Source organism: Lissotriton helveticus, chromosome 2_1 (genome assembly GCF_964261635.1).
Source record: "Lissotriton helveticus chromosome 2_1, aLisHel1.1, whole genome shotgun sequence".
Lineage (NCBI taxonomy): Eukaryota > Metazoa > Chordata > Amphibia > Caudata > Salamandridae > Lissotriton > Lissotriton helveticus.
In genome coordinates, this window is record NC_136059.1 from 830,655,421 (window position 1) to 830,673,934 (window position 18,514).

At 42.4% G+C, this 18,514-nt stretch overlaps 1 long non-coding RNA gene across 1 annotated transcript in view; it reads right to left on the reverse strand.

The window, feature by feature from the left end:
* Positions 1–18,514, reverse strand: part of LOC144819519 (uncharacterized) — a 386,424-nt gene that overhangs the window by 245,942 nt on the left and 121,968 nt on the right. The window lies entirely within an intron of this gene.

Consider the following 18,514-nt stretch of genomic DNA (forward strand, 5'->3'; position numbering starts at 1 on the left):
TGATTCTACCACTTTTCCAGACGAAATAGTGGCACAAATGTTTCTGAAACTGCCCCCAGCCGAGCAGCGACTGGTGGGTATGTATATGATCCAGCACCTCATTACATTGTATGAGGGACAGCATTCTGATCCAGGTCCGTTACATGATGTTCTGAACGAGTTACTCCAGTATAGATGGAGAGGTCTAGGTACTGATTTAATTAGTATCATTCTAGAACAGCGCCACAAATATCGAACGTTTCTGAATCCGCATTTTGTTCATGTCTCACCTCCAGAAAGTAAATCATTTTACATAGATAGACAACATCCGTTACGAGAAGTACACCCAGTTAGGACAGCGGGTGGTGATCTAGAACGAGTATTTGTTTACACCCCTATCACAAAGATGGAACTCTTAGAGATGAAAAAGTTAATTCCCTGTCACGACAAAGATCCAGCAGGGTTCCACCGAGAATTAAAAGACATGCTCCGTATGGGAGAATACACGTATCCTGATATTATTAAAATGTTAAAGGTCCTGTTGCCCGCAGGGGTATATGAAAAACTCAAGGAAAAAGAATGGGAGGTGGGAGAGAAAAAGATAGATTGGACAGCTCTAGAAGCTGAAGACAATTCACGAGTACCAGGTACCGGTCTTGGGGGTAAAGTTAAAGAATTGCCCGAGTTATTGATCCAGGTTTTGCCAAGATTACTAGCCACGAAAAAGGAAGATTGGGATGCAATCTCAGCCTGTAAACAGAAACAGGAGGAAGACACTAGTGATTTTTATTCTAGATTTGAAAAATGTTTTATTATTAATAGTGGTCTGAAAACGAGTAGTGAATCGTACCCTCATCTTTTTGTTACCAAACTAGTCGAGAATTCAAGTCCACAAGTTAAAAATCGAGTTTTGAAAGTCGAAAGTAGTTGGCAAGCTAATACTCCGTCACAAATGCTCCAGATGCTCCAGTATCACCAGAATAGAATCAGGGAAGAGCAAGAACACGAAAGGAGACGTATGAAAGACACGAAAATGAAAGTATTAGTTGCACAATCTGTTCCACAAGACAGTCAGAAGAGGGGTCCGAATCAAGCCAGTCATCCTGCAGCTCCCGTTAAAGGGATCTGCAATTACTGTAAACAGCCAGGTCATTTTATAAACGAGTGTGCAGTTCTGAAACACAACATAGCTACTGGTAAGACTAAAGAAAGACCACGTCCGCCTAGACAAGAACAAGTTTCACAGACTTCTCAGTCACCCCAGAATGCACAACAGACAGTTCCAGCATCGCAGCCTATCGCTGCAACACAGCATGTTACACAGCAGATGTACCAGTATGCACAGACAGAATATCCAGATTATCAGCCATATTCATGAAACAGTCTAGAGAGGGAGGTAGGCTTGCCTCTCATCGAGATACCTGTAGATCAAGAGGGTCCCTATGTACACAGTCAAGTATTAGGGAAAGACAGAAAGTTTTTGATTGATACAGGGGCAAGTAGGACTACTATCAGTCATGACGAGGTTCCAGGGGCTCCGCTCTCAGGCTCTAAAAATGTTTCCCTTGGATTTTCAGGAAAGCCGATTGTTAATGAAATTTCGAAACCAGTTTCTCTAGAAGTTGGTCCATTGTCCCGAACTACTGATTTGTTACTCACGAAATCATGTCCAGAAAATTTGTTAGTCATTAAGACATTAAAAGAATTAGGTGCAGTAATTTGTTGCTCCCCAGAAGGGGTCCGATTGTTCCTGAGAGACTTTAAAGGTCATTATATATTACGTGATTTTGATCCAAGATTATTGAATGTACCACAGCATTTATGGGCGCAAGGTCCAACTGATGTAGGTTGTATGCATATCACACCCCATCGTGTGACTCTCAAGCAAGGTATAGTTTTGCCACGAATCAGACAGTACAGATTGCCACCTGAGGCTGTAGCAGCCTTATCCAAAATTATTGACGAGCTCATTGCTCAAGGAGTGGTTGTAGAAACTGACTCCAATGTATGTAATTCTCCTATCATTCCGGTCCTGAAACGTACTGATCCAAATGCACCTCCAGTATATCGATTAGTGATTGACCTTTGAGAGCTTAATAAATGCATCATACCTCAGTATCCAGTAGTCCCAGATATTTCTTCCCTATTGACAGCCATTGATTCTGAAGCTACATTTTTCACAGTTATCGATCTCAAGAACGCATTTTTCAGTGTCCCCATTCATCCAGACAGCCAGTACCTTTTCGGTTTTTGTTTAAATGGAAGGAGCTATAAATTCACACGAGCTCCTCAAGGTTTCACAGAAAGTCCCAGTATTTACAGTCAAGCACTTAAGAGACAACTAGACAATATTCACATGCCATCTGACACTGCCCTGCTCCAGTATGTCGATGATCTACTGATCACGGCCCGTTCTGAACGTGACTGCGAGCGAGCGTCACTTACAGTTCTGTATTTTCTGGCCGAACAGGGGCACAAGGTGTCCCCTTCCAAATTACAATTCTGTGTCCAGCAAGTGGTATACTTAGGACACTTACTGTCCAAGTGGGGTAGGCAGTTGACACCAGACCGTATCCAGTTAATAGCGAGTCTTCCACAGCCCAAGACACAGAAGGAGGTACGAGCTTTTATCGGCCTCACTTCTTACTGCAGACAATGGATTCCTCAGTATGCATTTCTAGCCAAGCCACTGATACAGTTAACGACACAGGAGGCAGCCGTATCGACTGTCCTCCCTTGGACCCAGGAACATACACTTGTATTCAATGAATTAAAGAAAGCCTTATGTCAAGCACCTGTTCTAGCGACACCCAACTACAGTAAGCCTTTTACACTTTTTGTTACAGAACGTGATGGTACTGCATTATCGGTTCTCACACAAGATCAAGCAGGACAGTACAAGCCCTGTGCTTATTTCTCGAGCACATTAGATCCAGTAGCCCAGGCTCTGCCTGCGTGCCTCAAGTCAGTTGCAGCCACAGCTCTAGCAATCAGACAAAGTGATTCCATAGTGTTAGGACATTCCCTGACAGTACAAGTTCCACACTCCGTGGAGGTTCTTTTAAACCGAACCCAGACTCAACACTTGACCATTGCACGTTTAACAGGTTATGAACTGACACTGTTCCAGCCACACATAGAAATCAGACACTGCAACATTCTAAATCCAGCCACACTGTTACCGTCAGTTACTTCAAATCCGGCCACACATGACTGTGTGGAAGTTGTCAACACTATGACAAAGCCAAGACAAGACCTGACAGACATTGCATTACCTAATCCCGACCTGACACTTTATGTGGATGGTTCATGTATGAGAACAAGTACAGGAGAACTAGTAGCCGCGTATGCAGTGACTACTGAAACCGAAGTTATAGAAACACATCGTATTGACACCCTGTCTGCTCAAGCAGCAGAGCTAGTCGCTCTGACCCAAGCCTGCATACGTGCCAAGAACCTGAAAGTAAACATATATACAGATTCACGTTACGCATTCGGAGTCGTACACGACTTTGGAGTGCTCTGGCAGGAGAGAGGTTTCATGACTTCTCATGGAACCAAGATTCAGCATGGTCTCCTCATTCAAGCTCTGTTAGATGCAATACATTTACCGACAGCTATCGCTATCATGAAGTGCAAGGCACATACGAAAGTTACTGACATCATTTCCCAAGGTAACGATCTAGCAGATCGAACAGCCAAGCTTACAGCTCAGGCTTCAGACATTCTAGTTAACACGACACAGACACTCACTTCAGATCCGACTACTTGTATGACAGTTAAGGACCCTACACAAGATGTCATAGACATACAGTTACATGCTACTCCCGAAGAAATCAAGAAATGGTCCGAACAAGGAGGGGTCCAGACAGATCAAGGGTGGTTGACGAAGGGAAAAGCCACATGGTTTCTCCCCGACTCTATGGTTCAAGTCATTATTAATACCGCACATAGTCCAGCACATCTAGGAGAGAAAGCTATGTTAGACAGTATTCAGAACCTTTGGTTCAACAAACACTTACGAGCTGCAGCCAAGCAGAAAGTCCGTACCTGTATGATATGTTGTCAGTTCAATCCAGGTAAAAGTGTCCCGGTGGAACAAGGTGGATTCCAACCCCCTGACCACCCTTTTGAAGTCCTCCAGATGGATTATATTCAGATGGAGCGATGTCGAGGTTTTAAGTATGTCCTCGTAGTTGTATGCGCTTTGTCCAGGTGGACAGAAGCATATCCAGTTCCAGATTACACAGCCGCGACCACTGCCAGGCAGTTGGTTCGTGAATTCTTTCCCCGCTATGGACTCCCTAGGGTCGTGTATTCAGATAACGGCCAGCCATTCTCATCTGAGCTCATGAAACATGTTTCCCTTCTGTTAGGGTACCAGTGGAAGTTCCATTGTGTGCGCCATCCTGAAGCAGCCGGTCTCGTAGAGAGACATAATCAGACTCTGAAAATACGCATTGCTAAAATTTGTAGAGAAAAAGGTGTAGACTGGCTAGTTGCTTTATTTTTTATGAGGATGGTTGCACATTCCAGATCAGGTCTGTCCCCGTATGAGGTCGTATTCGGCCGCCCCCCAAACATGTGGGGTACACCTAGACCCCGCAGTATTACCGATGTTTCCAGTAATATGCTGACAGATTACCTAGCTTCCTTGATGTCTGCCCTACACTCTTGTCGTTCACAGGTTGCCGCCGCATTTCCAGACAACACCGAGGTGAAACCGCATGAAGTCATTCCAGGCGACCTGGTGTTGGTGCAGAATTTTGATCGTTCAAGTCCGCTGGAGCCCCGCTGGAAGGAGCCCCGCCTCGTTTTACTAACAACAAGGACCGCAGTAAAGCTCGAGGGGAGAAAAGGATGGGTCCACCTGACCCACATAAAGAAATTCCATGGACTACCAGAAAAGACTTTTGCTAAGGACTGCCTCATTCCAAAAGACTGCCTAAAAACAGACTCTGAACTTGACTCTGAACTCAAAATTCCCTTGTTAGAGAAAACTCCGCAACGGGAGTATAAACAGAAACTCCGGTCTAGTAAAATAAGTCAGCCAGTTTAATTGTCTAAGTCCCTCTCGGGTGAAACGGTTAGACAGGTCCCTGACATGTATGAGATAGACCCCCATAGTGAGAGAGTTAGTCAAAACTCTATAAGATGTATCATTGTTCTAAGTTTTTTATTATTTTTGAGTCTTATGGTTACCTGCACAAGTTATGCTTTACATTTATGTTTTCCAGTTTCACATGTACATATGTTTTCTAACACTACAGTAGAGCACACATTTAGTGATCTGCCTCCTCACGAGCTATCCTATCTTGCTATGCGAAATAATACATTCATCCGGATGTTGCATTATTCACACCAGACCAGCAATGCCACTAATTGTTGGGTGTGTGGTCGACTCCCCCCTTTCCAGACTCCGAAGGGAGTTCTGCCACTCTTTCCTTATCCGTTTTCACATAATGGTTCGTGTGGAGCATGGTCCACGTTAACATCATCCTCAAATGATATGTCCCTTCTGAATAGAACATGTTTTCCAGACAAGCAAGGTCTCTCCCATAGAACAGGGTTAGATCTAGAAAATGAAGTATATGATTTAGGTAATTATTCTTCGAATTTCATGGTCCTGAATGTTCAGTCTGATACTACTCCAGATTTACCTGCCATTTCAGTACTACCAGTCAAAGGCGAATTATGTGTCAGAAAGAATGGTTCCGCACATGTGGGACATAGTGATTGTACTACTACTATCGAGTATAGTGACAGTGGGAAATCTATTTTCAAAGCCTCACGTCATTCTTATTTTGTTTGTGGTCAGACCGCATATGTTCGTCTGCCCCTCGATTGGGATGGAACATGTTATATTGCCTTCCTACTGCCACCAGTTTTTCTAGCCCCATCTGATTATCACAGAAACACACATCTAGCACAAGTCAGACATAGAAGGGAGATCGCGTCCCCAATTGTCGATCAAACTGAAACTACTCTAGAACAATATCAAGACTTCAATAAAGGTTTCTTCTTCTTTATAGGACCTATCCAGAATAGTAAGCTAATACGTAGGTTAACCAGAACCCTTGAAGCAGTAGTGAATGAGACTACTTCCGCTCTAGGTAACTTAACCGAAGAGCAATCTGCTATGAGATTTGTCGTGCTCCAAAATCGTCTCGTTCTTGACGTCATACTGGCCGATAGAGGAGGAGCATGTAGAGTCATCGGATCTAGTTGCTGCATTTTCATTCCTAATAACGCGCCGTCTGTTTATTCAGCTATGACCAGACTTCATAAAATTGCCCATCAGTTACACCAGAATCCAGGCACCTGGACATGGTCCGGTTGGCTCTGGAGTATCATATCTGCTTGGGGATGGAAAGTATTGTCATTCCTAGGTGTAGCAGTAATGATCATATTCAGTTGCTGCCTCTGTATACAATGTGGCCCTGCGATTTGCGGCATGTGTGCTACCTCTTGTATCCCCAGTTCTAAGTCCCGTTCCAAGACAATTCGAGACGAACAAATGATGCTATATGAAATGATAGATGGTATCATGAATATTGATGTTTCCTGATGGAAACGTAGGGCACAAGGAGGGAATGTGGAAAAGTAAATTTTGCCATGTTATATGTGCCTACGTGTTCCCCATCTTATGCTATATGTGCATGATCGATATGCATGTATTCCCCTCTGATCGATTAAAGACGCAATTACAGTTGTGTCCATCTCTAGTATGCCAGTTTCCAGTCATCATGAAAACAACGAATATCAGGCCTATGTAAACCTACGTTGCCATATTTCACAGTGTGCACGTTAATTCATTGAATTGTCCCCGTTTCTAGGCCTCAAAAGGGCCCGGATTCAGATTCAGCTCCAGTCTTCTGAACCCTCTCCGAGGAGCGATACAGCCCCCACCTGCATCCCTGACCCTTAGCTTACTTCATGCCTCGCAGTGCCCGGCCCGGCCTGGCTCTGCCTCCCAGTCTGCCAAGAGTATGTTATGCTTCCAGTTATCAGTCCAGCCCTCCTTCTCTGCATTCCTAAGCTACTGAATCGCATCAATAGTTTCCGTCATGGTCTAGCCTTTCTGTCTCCATGTAAGAGAAATACTGTATTAATATTCATAGAATATTCCTCGCACACACAATACATGTAGAATTATGCACGCATCAGTCCTAATGTCTAGTAGCCTTTGCCCTGATAACTTTTGGATTCTATCAATATGTACTCTAAACACCAGATACCAGATATGCCTTGGGTACATGTCGCTCTGACACTCCAGACTTTAGTCTCCTCTTCTAGCGCAGAAGTCATAGCCCCCAGTTCTCCCTGGTAACACGTCATTGCCCGTTTGCGCGCACCACTAGGTTAGAGGTCCCAGCTGCTCAGGTAGCCCCCTCCATGTTTCCGCCTCATTTATGACACTTCTGTTACGTTTACATCACATGTCTATGTCTACGCCCTGTACACACCTTCTTGTTACATCATTTTGCCCTTATCTTTCGCGACTGCTACGAGTCACGCCTACTGCTACGCCTACTGTATTGAATGTAATGCAATTGTTTTGATATATATATATTGTGCACTGTTACAAAAAGTTACCCAGTTTCCCTTGTCCCTTCCCGTGCAGCTGCCGTCCCGTGCTTCCAGGCTGTTCTGTCCTTTTCTCTTATGCCTGATTAAAGCCTGAAGACTCAAGATACCTCGAATCCTGACTCTTATTTATTGAGCTACCTGTTTTATTGCTTATACTGAAAAATAGTACCGGTAATTAATTATTTATTTACCACAAACCTCAGCATAATCCTGGACAGCAAACTGACCAGAAAATCCCAGATCAACGCAATCGTATTTGCCTGCTTTCTCACACTTTGCATGCTAAATAACGTCTTCAAATGGCTCTAGTTGAACACTAGGAGTACCGTCTCTCAGGCCCTAATCACCAGCTGATTAGACTAAGGCAATGCACTATTCACTGGGATCACAACACACCTTCTGCAGAGACTCCAAACAATGCAGAACTCGACTGACAGGCTCATCCTCGACCTCCTCAAATGGCCTCATGTCGCCATGCCACCTCAGAAAACTCCTCTGGCTCCCCCATAAGAGATGCCAATTCAAGCATGATAATCCACATCTACAAAGCCCTGCACAACCCCGGACCAGCCTACATCAACTATTGCCTCAATATCCACCACCCTACCAGATGACTACGCTCCGCCTCCCTCTCCCTAGCCCACACCACCTGCATTCACCAAAGCAACACCGGTGGACGCTCCTTCTTCTACTTTGCAATAGATCTATGGACCTCCACCTCTCTACTAGAATTCCAGAGAGCACTCAAGACATGGCTGTTCGACAGAGTCACCTGAACCATCTTGACCTGAAAGTGCCAGGATACCCTCTTGGGTGAGCCGCTGTGCTATGTAAAGTAGCGCTTCGCGAAGCTACGAGAAGCGCACTTTGCACTACGCGAGCTACGCCTAGCACTACGCGAACTGCATAGTAGCATGTTCGCACTGTGCAAGATGCCGTTTTCAATGATTGCACAGTGCGGACAAGCATACGGCACAGTGCAATCATTGAAAACGGCATCTTGCACAGTGCAAGCTGTAGTTTTCTGCCACTCTAGGAGATTTTTACTCGAGCATCAAGGCATCAATGGAGGCAAAGCAGACAGAGGCTGCCTGTGCAAAAACAAGGGCCTCACGGGGTAAAGTAGAACTGGTTGGTACCTCCAAAGGTAGTTAAAGATAAACAACTGTATTGTTAGGAATGGCAGTCGAAGACTGTGAATTCACATATGGTGTGTTTACGGTGTTAGGAGTTGTAACAGGAAGTATCTGTCATTCCCCGCTGGGGAGTACCAATGTCTGTATTATTTCATGCTTGTAAAGCTATTTCCTGTATTGTAGTGAGAGGAGACAAAATGCTACCCTGAGCCTATGACCCTAGTTAGACTATTTGCAAGCATTCATCACATCACCTTTCGGGTGTTCAATTGCAGTATGCCTTAAAATCTGAGATTGGCGGAGCTGTCCAAGCCAACTGCTGCCAATGTTTGTGAATTTCAAAATGTAGTACATTTTCACAATTCAACTACAGCCCAAACTGCTGAATGGAATTACACCAAATTTGGCAAAAAGCTAGATGTTAGTCCAGAAAGCGTGCTTATTGTGATTTGGTGTAAATCCATTCAGTAGTTTTTGAGATATTTAAGTTTACAATTTATAGATATCTGGGATGCCAAAATCCTATTGAAATCCTACTGAAATTTGATTGGCTGACAACACTTAAACCAGGAAGTTTGGCAGAAATGTTGGGACTTGGCTTGAAGCCGAGTCCCACAAAAATGTTTTTTTAAATGAAAAGGGGCGGGGTAAGAATACTCTGACCCCCTAGGCCTCTTGTGAGGGTCCCACAAGAATCCCCAGGGCCCAAAAAAGAATTATTTATTTTTTATTTTTGGCTACCGCACTTCATTTCTAACTGGCGCCGGGTAGGCCAGGTCCTGGGGGTGTAATAAAGGGGAGGATGCACGTCCCTCCCCTCTGGGGCTCATTGATGCCCCAGGGACCACCACCTCCCTGAGGCTAATAGTACAAAAAATGCAGGGGGGCCAAACAGCCACACCCTGGTGACAGCCACCTCACCGGGGTTTTAAGTTTAAAGAATGTGCGGGGCAGCATAGACCCTCCGCAGCCCTGGGCTGCCACCTCTCCATGGCTTTAATGTAATACAGTGCAGGGGGGCCTTGTGGACACCTTGCAGCTCCGTGGACTACCACCTCTCCGGTGTTTTAAATAAATTCAGTGTGGAGCGTCACTGAACCCCCCCCCGCCCCCCCTCCCCCCACAGCTCCAGGGACCACAACCTCCACAGGGAAAATCTAACAAAAGAATCAAGGGGGGGCACCACCCCTAGGGCCAGCTCCTGTAATATCCCGGGGTGCCCACCCCTGGGACATCGCATTTGTTTGTGGCTTGGCTGGAGTTTCCCGCCAAGCCACTGCAAACACTCCACATTCAGCAAGTGGGAGCTCACAAATGCTCTTGCTTGCTGAGCAATTTGTCTGTTTCCCTGCCCACGAGCAGGGAAATAGACAAATTGCTTTGAGATCCAGGGAGCTGCATCTGTTTTTTCTACGAGAAGCCTTGATGATAATGTTGCAAAATAAGTGAATGTAGGCAGGACTCCATGTTTCTATTCATTATCTTTTACAAATCATTTTATCAAGTGACTGATGCCCTCATGCACTTACCCAGAGTCGCAAACAGAGGTGTGTGCACAAGCAATTTATTAGGGCGAACTGAGTAAGATTCGAGCCAAGGGTCTGGCTTGGGTCTAAGAGTCCATGCAGAAGTCGAGACATGAAAACATTTAACCTGTATATTGTGCAACAAACATAATGTAAAAATATGATAGAGTCTCTTCAAAATTCAAAAAACGAATTTCTTTACAATGCGAATTGTTTCAACTTAGTACAGACATACATTTAAAAATGAACTTACAAACATTCATGGCTCGCCAAACATTCATGGCTCGCACCCATAAAGACAATACTATTAGTGAACTGAGAGGCAAATAATTTTTATGTAAACACTAAGGGGCACATGCATCAACCAATAAGAAAGTGCAAACGGTGCGAATCGGTAAATTCGGCCGTTTGCGCTTCCTAAATACGTTTTTGGGATGCATCAAACACTTTTTCAGAATTCGCATTTTTTTGCATTTCTTAAAAATGCAAAAGCATTTAAGGAATAGCATTTGTGCGATTCCTTAAATGCAATGCATCAATTTAAAAAAAAATGCGAATGTTGAAATTGGAAGTGCAAATTAACACGAGGTTGACCCTCGTGTTAATTTGCGAAAATCTTTCAAAATGCAAAAAAATTCATTTTTTTCACTGTCATGTTACAGACACACATGTCCTTAGGACATGTGTGTTTGAAACATGCACTTTCAAATACATTTCAGGGGTGCAGGGGGGGTCCTTTGGACCCCCCCCTGCACCCTTGGAATGCATCAACAAATTGCGAATTCGTAAATGCCTTCCCATTGACTCCTATGGGCCTTTCGGCCCATAGGAATCAATGGGATTTGCGAAAAAGCAGTTAGGAATTCGGTATTTATTTGCGATTCGGTAAAAATTGCGATTTTTACCGAATCACAAATAAATACCGAAAAAAATGATGCATAGCATTTTGCAATTCTTAATTTGCGATTCGGTAATTTTCACAAATTAAGAAATGCAAAATGTATGAATGATGCATGTGCCCGTAAATGTGACCTAGATACTTACAACAGATGGATAGGGTGACCAGAATTTTAAAGCCAAAAACCGGGACATTTCACAAAATAGAAGAAGGACTACAATTTTACTTCAAGTGATGAGAGCGCTCCTCAGCAGAGAATTACAGAACAGGCAGTAAGAACATACATAAAATGCAATTTTTCAACCCAGTAGCTTGCCTGTTAATTAAATTGCTTTCTTGAAACAATTGCAAACTATCCCTGCTTTGTAAAACATAAAAAACACCACCCACCGTTTTCAGTCGACCCTCTTTAAAAACGGGGACATGAGCTACATTTCTTGAAATTTGCTGGGACAGCTGGTTAAAAACTGGGACCGTCCTGGCAAAACTGGCAACATTATAGTCTATTAAGACAAACATAAAAGGTGCTTGTACTGCTTACATCCTGAGCTCAAGCATTAAGAAGTGCTTTTGTATGTAATATAAAGAAAAAGGAGGCTCCTTGCAATAAAAAGAAATTTCCTAAGAACACACAATTTGGAGAGTTAGGGAAGATGGTATTGATTCCAGGTTATTTCGTTTCACATTCTGAATTCAACCACCAGATGGATATCTTTATCTCTTCTCTCTCTCCTGGGAACATGTGGGCCATCTATACAGCCAATAACATGGGGAAAATGTGCCATGTTGTAGAAATCTAAATTTGTTTGAAGTAATTCCTGTTGTGTGCTTGGAAATGTAATGTGATGCCTTATCCTTTGCAACATGGCATTGAGGAAAGCATTAATAAATCGTGAAAGGGAACTCTGGGACACACCACCAGCAATGGCTCTGACACCCTGGAAGGACCCAGAGGCAAGGAGGTGTAGGGAACACAATACCTGAACATGGGTAGGTATGGCTTGTGTCCTGCGTGCATGTCGCTGCAAGATTGGGTCCAATTCATCTATCAAATCTAAAATTGAGTCAGCATTTAACCTATACTTATCATAGATTTCTGCCTCTGTCTGCCCTAGTAAGGGGACGCCACTCTGAAAATTCTCTCATGTACCATCCTTCTCCCCCTTACTGCTGCTCTCAACCTCAACCTACGTGCCACGACAAAGAGTGCCGCCATTGTGAAACAGTCTTTGAAGCATTCTGGAGCCCCTCAAATACACTCCTGATGAGTTACACCTGCATTGTTCTTTTTTTAAAAATTTACCACCTGGTCTGACTTGTTCTAAAAATAAGAATTCCTACTTGCGATTTTTTAAGGAATCGCAAATTGCGATTTTTCATGCATGCAATATTTTTCCAAATTTTAGCGGTTCCTTAACTTTGCGATTTTTTTAAGGAATTGCAAAAAGGTTTGCGATTCCTTAAATTGCGAAAATACACTTTGAACATGATGCATCCCAGAGGTTGAAATTGCATTCGCAAACGGACGAATTTTGCGATTCGCACCATTTGCGAATGCAATTTCATTTGATGCATGTGCCCAATAATGTTGCAACATTAGAGGCATATTTATGGTCAACAACAATGAATTGATAACGCATACCTAATAATGTTCCTTTAGGAACAGGAAATTCTGATACTTTCCGAGGCTGATAAAATTAATATGATACACCCCTTCTCTAAAGAACAACTGTGGGATGTTGTAAAAACATCCTGAATGGAAAAGCTGGTGGAACGAATGGTCTTCCGGCAGAATTTTTAAAGACATTTTCAGGGGCTGTTTTAGAATATTTTTTGCTGATCGCTAATTCAGTCTTGGAAGGAGGCCTGATACCAGTTTCAGTTTCATTCCTAAAAGGGAATGAAGTTGGCTTTTTAAAAAAGGGAAAAGACTGTGAAGACCCTAATTCATATCGCCCAATTACACTTTTGAACTGTGATTATAAGAATATCACTAAACCTTCAGCCAACAGATTTAATACAATAGCTTCTAACCTAATACATTCTGATCAAAATGGTTTTATTGCAGGAAGACTGCTTGGGACAAACACATTATTTAGCAGAAGTATTGGATTATTTTGAGACCAAGAAAATACTAGCCTTGGTCCTTCTGTTAGACGCAGAGAAAGCGTTCAACCTCGTGGTCTGGGAGACCTTATTCCATATCCTCTCTACGTTTAGTATACCTCCCCAGATCATGGGGTTGATTCAGAGAATGTAACATAATGGAGAAGCCAATATTATTGTTAACGCCTCCGAGGTAGGGCAAATTAGAGTCAAACGGGGAACCAGACAGGGTTGCCCATTGTCCCCCGTTTTGTTTGCTTCTTTTATTGAGCCTTTGGCCATCGCTATTCAAGATAATACAGATATTTGTCCCCTTCTACCTACTTTGGGGAAATTAAAATTATACGCGGAGAAGATTATGCTCATCATCAATTGTGATAAGGGGTTCAAGCAAATGTTTTTGAGGTCTTCGAGCAGTTTGAATCGCTAGGCGAGTATAAAATTAATGAAAAGGAAACAGAAATAATTCAGTCCAGATGCAAGCCCCATGTCCTACAAGCTGATATTTTGTCATGAGCAAATTTTAAACAAAAAAGATACTTAGGAGTAAATTTTTCGTCACTAATCTCCAACCATTATAATTTACATTTTGCTCCGCTTCTGCTGAAAATACAGGAATTATTGCACCGGTGGAACTCGCTCCCGTTAACTGTCATGAGGAGGGTCTCACAGATCAAGATGTCTGTTCTTCCATTTTTTAACTTTTTATTCCGGACAATTCCATGTGTTTTAACAGCACCTTTCTTTGCTAAATTAGAGTCCATGTTTACATCTTTCCTTTGGGGAAAGAAAACCCCCAAATTGCCCTAAACACTTTACATGAGGAGTTGGAGAATGGTGGGTGAGCCCTGCTTAATCTTATTTCTCATATTTTGCACAATATATGTCTAGGTTTAAGTTGGAATTGCATACATGACTATTCAAAACTATGTTATGACTTTAATTTGCAAACAGCACAAGATACGCTGTCCATTAAAAATCACAAAATCACCCAAATTAGCGCGCTTTGAGTATGTGCAGTGATTCTTTTGTAAACCTCAGGATTTTTATAGAAGATACACAATCCCAGTAATCAATACCTCAACCCCTTTACCTGAACTCACTTCAGTATTTGGGGTTAGAGAATCGACTGAAATTATTAAAAAATTGGCCGAGGCTGGCTTTCGGAAAATCTCCGATTTCCAAATTTTCAATAATGTATGATTTAATTCTGAATGATTTCCTTCTTCTCATATCCTTATCAAGTTCCTTAGTAATCTGGATCTGATACAGAAAATGAACATAAAAATCTGGTGAATGTACTATTCGAAGAAATCGCAGTTAGCAAACCCGGGGAGTGAAAAAAACCTCTAGCCCCTATCAAAGGTCTGGATCTCGTTCAGAAAGCAATAATAACATGGGAAAAACATGAACAATTGGATGCCATAGCTAGTATGTGGTCCGAAGTAAATAAACTTAATTTCAGTACGTGACGGGAGGCTAACTGGTGCCGGATGCTATTCTTTAGGAAATGGCTTCTGTACAGAACCCCACATGTTTTATCCACGGTCTCCCCTAGCCAAACTAGCCAGTGTGTTTGCTGCTCAAATCCCCCAACTGCCGATTGGATGCATATTATATCACAGAGCCCTTTAATTCAGGGGTTCTGGAACTATATTTTCTGCCATCTGGAAGTTGAATGTTTAATTTAATTAGATTCTAACAATTTACTAAAAATTCTGGGCTATGATCCCTCTCTACGCCTATCCGATAAGCTAGTTGAACTATTATGTATTGCAATGGTGGTTGCCAGGTCACTCCTGCTTCAAAGATGGCGATCAGGCCTTGAACCAACAAAATATGAGTGGGTTCGGAAAATGAAGCAGATTAGAAACAGTGAGCTCTTGTTTACACTGCGAAGTGGGGGGTTAGGAAGTTTAAAAAAAGTTTGGGAGGCTCATTTTGATTAAATTCCAAATAAGTGCTTAAATTCTAAAGGTACTTCTAATATGCAGAAAATTTATCGGATGTTTCATGTGTTGAAATGTTTGTATATTCTATTGCATTTTATTGCTCCATAGAAACTTATTTTATAGCACTTTATTGCACTACAGACACTTTAGCTTTTTTTAACAGGCAGTTGATGTTGTGTTAATATGACAAAACATTATTCAATGTCACACATGTTGATATTTTTGCATAGTCTAATGTACCTATCGTACTGCAGACACCATAGCTTCTTCTAAAACAGGCAGGTGACGTTGCTTTTGTTTGTTTTTATGCCAAAACATTACCTGCAGCCTTATTTTTGACTTTACCGTGAACTTTTACTCGGACTTACATTTTAATGCCTTACAGGCACTTTAGTCGTTGTCTTTTCAATTATGAAATTATACTGTATCTGGTCTCTAATGCTTTTCCTAGCCCAAGTTCATTTTTGATTTTATTCAGACTATGTCCTTTTCTTGTTGACTTTTTGTGCTATATTTTGTTATTATGAAGTGCATTGTTATCAGAAATTTATATTGCCTTACATGGATGAATTTGTAAATTTTGGATAAATCTCAATAATAAAAATAAATACAAAAAGCGCAAAAAAAACAAACATAAAAATAACTATAATATTATCTATTCCCATGTAGATCATTCACAAAGATTAATAATAATTGCTGTCACAAAAATACTTCAAATAAAGCATTTATATTCAAAACAACAATCAGCATGTTGAACCTTTAAATCTTCCAGCAACAAAATGCAGCCATATGAACAACTACAGGGAATCGCCAGACTCCAGCTGAAGAACATACAGCTCCAGCTTTGAGTGCTTGAAAAATTATGCTAAACACTCCTGGGGTCATGTATTCAATGACCCAGGAAACCTACTGCAATTTTTTTACTGTTCATAGGAGTCGGCTGCTGCTCTCCCTGCAGACTCCCACACATAAAAAAACATTTTGTGTTGCTCCTGCTTCTAGGTTTACCACGAGGATGAAATAATATCTCTCAATAGTCCTTGTAGGATGCTCGTCTCATTCATTTGTGTGGCAGGTTTTTTATTTATAAACTTTTTTGGGGTGCCTTGGTCTCACCCAGGGTACACAAAAACTGTGATAAAAGTGTTGGGGCAGCAGAGAGAGTCTCAAGGCCCACGCAGCCCTACCAGCCCCCCACTTGCTCGGGAACAAGAGCCAGACATACTGTTTTCACAGGAGCTCCAGTCCCACCCAGGGCATCCAAAAATTTTAAAATATTGGGTGATGCGAAAGGAGGCCCAGAATACCTGCTGCCCTACCAACTCCCCCCGGCTTCACTCATGCTGGATGCCAGCAAGACTCAGCAAAACTACTTTAGTGGGTACCCACAACATTTATACCCCATAGGGGTAATGGAGGAGGTCCATGGCCCCAGCAGACAGGGGAGCTCCCCTGCCAGAACCCATCCAGAGTGCCAGCTGGAGCCAGCGGCATTGATTTGCTCCTGCCCAGCAGGAGCAGTTTTTGTTTCTGCTCCCACAGGATGGGAGCAAATCTATGTTTCCTGCCTGGGATAGCCCAGGCAGGGAGTTAGATTTCTGATCCCTGCCCGCCCTGCCTGCCCTGCCCACCCTGCCCGCCGCTCTTCTGGGCATGGCACTACACTGAGTCACACGGATGTGATTCTCATGTCACTGCCTGGATTCAGGCCAGGGGGATGAGATCCCTGGGTCCTCAAACACCCCAGGCCAGGGATATGGGATCCCTGGGGCCCCAAACCCCATCCAAAAATAAAATTGACATCAGGCCCTGGGGGCCATTCATTGGCTAGAGAATGGGGGCTGCACACCCCTTCCCAAAAAGAAAATATATTGACATGCCCCAGGATATGGTGCTTGGGGCCATTAAATGGCTTGGGAAGTGGGGCTGCACACCCACATACCCTAATATTAAATGACGCAATGCTCCCCTGGGTCATGGACCACCCCGGGGGGGTGGTTGGAGGGGAGTACAAATTGAAAAAAGTGGGAGCCCGTAATTTTATTTTCTTAAAATATTACTGTGGTACAACTGTCCTTCTCTTTTTACTATATGTATTGACCAGGGATACATAGTTTTGGCATTGAAAGCATTGCGGCTATATATGTGTGAAACCTTCCTAAGTAGATGTATTTAAAAATGTACAAAAATATTTACATCAATCAGCTTGGGGTATGTTTCAAAGTATATTGTGGCTATCGTTGTAGACTATTAAAACAATCTGTAAGTCAGTTCAACGTTTTTATTGACAATAAATTATCCACCAGTGGCTATCTAGATGTGCCCATATTAAATAGTTCTAATATAGTGTTGTAGACAAATTATATGTAGCTATGACATTTATATTGCATGGATGCTTATTTCCAGGACTTTGCTGGAGGTTTTGAGGCTTTGCAGGCTGCTGAATAATGTAGAATGCAGGGATACTCCACTTGGCAAAGCTTTAGCTCACACAGGTATTTTAAACATGGATTTAAGGCAGGATGCCACTGTGTCCATCTCAGTAACGTGTGTAGTGTGCTTTGCTAAACTATCAAAGGTTGTCAATGGGGTCTGGCAGAAAGTTTCTTTTTCAGAGGAAAATGTACACCTGTCGACCGCTTGATTTAAAATTGTGGGTCTAGTGAAGTCTTTAAGAGGGTAATGTCCCGAAGTTGGATAGAAAAGTGGCCACGGTTGTAGTGTGGTGATTTACAACCTTCCTTTTCTTCATGAATTTCTGTGTTTTTTCAATTATATACAAGGGGGAAGTATTTTCTTCATCTCAAACTAAGATACATTGTAACCATTTCTCTGCATATATTTTGGCTGTGACTGGTAGGACACACAACCACACACACATAAGTATTGCTATCTTCATTATTAAGGTTCACACATCGCAGCAAAATATGCTAGCATGAATTTCCTCAAAATTTCCATTCAAGCCAAATGTAAATTCTACAAAATGGAACAACATTATAGAGTGGATAGCTTTGATGGTAGCAAAGCTCATAAAATCAAATATTAGCATTCATTGTAAACTGAACTGTCACAATGCTCTAAAAAAGACCATTTCTATGTTTGCTTACTACAATGTTTCAACTTTTTAAACAGTGGAAAGAAGAAAACACATTACAATACAACTTTGGAACTTGCAACTCCACTTTGTTGTGAGGTAGAGTTTGATTTGTCCAATATTCCCAAAATGTTAAAGAACTATACATGATTAAACACAATAAAAATAATTGGTCGCAAGTGAGTTGCATAAAGTACTGCATAAAGCAGTTCACCACCAACATCATTAACACC